At 35.6% G+C, this 4,086-nt stretch overlaps 1 protein-coding gene across 7 annotated transcripts in view; it reads right to left on the bottom strand.

Annotated features, from left to right (window-relative positions):
- Positions 1 to 3,394, bottom strand: part of pum2 (pumilio RNA-binding family member 2) — a 50,912-nt gene extending 47,518 nt beyond the window's left edge. For 6 of the 7 annotated variants that reach the window (XR_012395642.1, XR_012395643.1, XM_073932970.1 and 3 more), the window contains exon 1: positions 3,273 to 3,367. The gene's annotated coding sequence lies outside the window, so the exon portion shown is untranslated. 7 annotated transcript variants of the gene reach the window in all.
- Positions 3,395 to 4,086: the final 692 nt, after the last annotated feature.

Raw genomic sequence — 4,086 nt, forward strand, 5'->3', positions numbered from 1 at the left:
TCCACTGGAAAACCAAAATGTTCCCATACAGGCGACTTAAATGTGTCTGGGGGATCTGCAATCTTAATACTATGCGAAGCATCCATCCTGCGTATACAGTAGTAACCGAGTGTGATCGCTCACTCAAGTCACATGACATTACATGCACTTGGAAAATACTAACTTTAGAATATAACATTTAGAACAAAATCTCATGATTACTAATACAATTTAATAAAATGTGATAAAGATGTGTTTTAATTGGTTCAATAAATTAGAGACAAGTGATGTCAACCTCAACAATGGGCAGCAGGGGGTGTGAGAGTACCACGATACGTATCGTGGTTGTTGTATCGTGATATTTCAGTTTGGTTTTAAATATTGTTACACATCTACCTTTCACACATAAAGACCTTTCCGAAAAATTACCTGCAATTTTCTGGAAAGGTCTGTATGTGTGAACAGGCTCTTTTTAAAAATACTGGTAAATTAGTTTTGGCTATTTTCCGGAAAAAGAAGTTGAAACATTACCAGTAATTCACAGAAATGCTGCACTGTGTGAACGCAGAAGGAAAATTGCCGGAAAGATCGCGTTCACGTCTAGAACGTGCTGACTTTAGACGTCTACTCCAGCCAATCAGAATATTTTGACGCATTCACGTCTGCGCGGTTTATGAATATAAAAGTCTTTGAATATTTTTCTAGATGTTAGTAAGATAACGATTTATTGTTCCTTCTTAATGCCAACTGTGTAAAACATTATCTATAAAATGCGTATGAAAAGCAGTTGTTTGTTTACTTTCAAGCTCTGCTTTCTTCAGTTGCTTGATGCGTCGCGTGTGCCCATGAAGCAGCCAGTGACCACCAGCACACACACACACACACACATTATGTATATTTTGACATGTGAACGTGTTTTTCTATTTGTTTTCATCGAAGTTGTTCACAACATATATCCATCCACCGAGTTTGTAATGTCTTCAAATGATTACAAATACAAGCGCAGCCATTTAGTGGTCATTTCTGGTTAATGATGTCAGAATTTACCGATATTTTGGAATGGATGTGTGAACAGTCTTTTCCGGAACAATTCCGTATTGTCCTTGCCTGTGTGAACAGCGCTTTTTTGAAATTACCGGTAAAGTCGTTCCAGCAATTTTCCGGCTATTTACTGGTATCACTGTGTGAAAGGGGCTATTGACATCATGGGGTACGTTTGAATCGGCTTGAGACAAGGAATTTTGATTGTAGCCCATTCGGTCCAAAAGCTGCACTATTAATCATAAAAAACACCAACGCAACAAAAATAAATGGTTTACGTGTTTATTAATCCTTCCATGCATGGCATTCAAATCTGTATTTGATCGAGAAGCTTCAGGTTTTTAGTTACTAAAGTTACAATCAAATATCACAGAAGTACTGGCATAACAATTTATACTTCAGATATAAGCACTGATGTTTTTGGTAAAGATTAAAACCACAGTTTAGTGCAAGGTGGATACATATTGGATCCAAAAAAAATGGTCCGTTCCGTGACTCGAACCTTAAGATTTGTGATGATCTACAACACTATGTAAAATTATACCCACAATTTCCATATCAATAATGTTCTTAAAAATAAAAATGCCTATATATATATATATATATATATATATATATATATATATATATATATATATATATATATATATATGACCAATTCCATGCAAATGTCAACCTTGCCCTGAAAAAATTTTTAGTTTTACCAAAATACCGAAATCGTTTCTACGTTTTTTTGTGTGTGTAAGCAGGTATTTTACAGTAATTTAGAGATACTCAAAAATATCTTTCAATGTTTTCAAATTTATTCATTCATTCATTTTCTTGTCGGCTTAGTCCTCTCATTAATCCGGGGTTGCCACAGCAGAATGAACCGGCAATTTATACAGCACGTTTTTACGCAGAGGATGCCCTTTCAGCTGCAACCGATCTCTGGGAAATGTTTTCAAACTTATATTTAATTTACCAAAGTCACTCAAATGGAAATTTCACGTCACATCCATAACAATTTTACCTCATAAATGCAAAAATATGAAATAAAATCTATAATTTTTGTTCTATAGAGAGCCGACTCTTATCCTTTTGATAAGCATTGTTTCCTTTGGGTTGTGCCATTAAATTAACAGAATTTCTACAAAGTATGTTTTATACTGTAAACTTGCAGACTATTTAATCACATCCATAAGGCATGTTTAATTTCCTAGTTTAAATTACAAAACATGTTGACAGATTGATATTTTTCTGATCGCATAACTCTGTGGTCAGTTGTTCTGGAAAATATAAACAGATGATTCAATATAATATTAACATATACTTTCTATGTAAATTAATGTTTTGCGTTTTTACTGCAAATGTCACATTAATATCGCTGACATTGCTCATATATATATATATATATATATATATATATATATATATATATATATAAACATAAAAAATAAATAATAAAAATAATAATCAATGAATAACATCAATAACTAAACCTTTCAGCCTAATATTTAAAGGGAAAACACGATCGATAATCAAGTTAAGTAAATGCACTTTAATAAAGACTCTAAATCACGCGTTTGTATGGGATTGTTTTGGGTGGACAGATATGATGCTAACGGCTAACACTCCAACGAAATACGGTGCTAAAAACATATAGTATAAAGTTACCTAAAATTACGTATACACTGTTTCTTTTATTTTTCGTATTTTAAGATATAGACGTGAGATTACGACACTAAACTCTTTAACGTTAGTCTAATCGGAGTTCTCATTTGGTCGATGTAGCCTGTTGTTTGTTAGCATCACAGGGCCCGTAACTCTGCCAGCTAATCCTGAATAGCATCTCCTCAACAGCCATAGCAAGAGAGGGTACTTTTAACACAATATCCGATTAATTCGTATTTAAAACTTATATGGCCCATTTTAACTAATAACGTCCAGCAAAACATTTTAAGCAGGACAACTTATGACATGTTTGTCTATGATAGTGCTCCAGCCTCTTTGTTGAATAAACAACACACAGGCCTCTCATCTCATAAAGTTAATTTCACAAACAATGAACATTTTAAACAGTTTCACATCTCAACACATTTACCTCACACCAATAACACAAAGAGTCAGGTAACGTTATGTTAGTTTCACGGTAAACTTTTAAATGACGCCCCGTATCTTTTTACTGATAGACTAACAACATGGCCCTCTACTCTCGAGCCCCAAAACAAAAGGGACAATTGACGTTCCTGCTCTGATATATTCATACTCACGCTCTTTGAGTGATGATGTTCAAGCCCTGATGATTCAAGGTTGAGATGGAAGCGGTGCTGCGTACAACTTTTCGTTTCCGTGGAGATGCGTATGCGTACGCTTGCGCACGCGCACCCACACTGTGCCCAGGTGGAGACCGAGGAACACTTCCTCGCATGCTGCACAAACTATCAGCACATCAGAGAAACATTCTACCCCAAACTCCAGTGCATTTACCCTCAATTCAGTAAGTTAGACAATAAAACACGACTTCGATATTTACTAGGGGAAACACAAAACACATCGCTTGCAAACATCTAAATTATTATAAATGATTCATTGTAATCATATTGATTATCATTGTTTTATCTTTATTCTATTCTAAAATGTTGATTGTTAAATGTACAGTTTATTCTGATCTATTATTATATATTTTATTGGTATGAATAATATGGCCAATGCAGTGGCGTAGTGCTGTCACCTCACAGCAATAAGGTTGCTGGGTCGCTGGTTCGAACCTTGGCTCAGTTGGCGTTTCTGTGTGGAGTTTGCATGTTCTCCCTGTGTTCGCGTGGGTTTCCTCCGGGTGCTCCGGTTTCCCCCACAGTCCAAAGACATGTGGTACAGGTGAATTGGGTGGGCTAAATTGTGTGTAGTGTATGTGTGTGTGTGAATGTGTGTGTGAATGTTTCCCAGAGAAGGTTTGCGGTTGGAAGAGCATCCACTGCATAAAAACGTGTTGGATAAGTTGGCGGTTCATTCCGCTGTGGCGACCCCGGATTAATAAAGGGACTAAGCCGAAAAGAAAATGAATGAATGAATAATATAATTTTT

This window comes from Danio rerio, chromosome 20 (assembly GCF_049306965.1).
Source record: "Danio rerio strain Tuebingen ecotype United States chromosome 20, GRCz12tu, whole genome shotgun sequence".
NCBI classification, from domain to species: domain Eukaryota; kingdom Metazoa; phylum Chordata; class Actinopteri; order Cypriniformes; family Danionidae; genus Danio; species Danio rerio.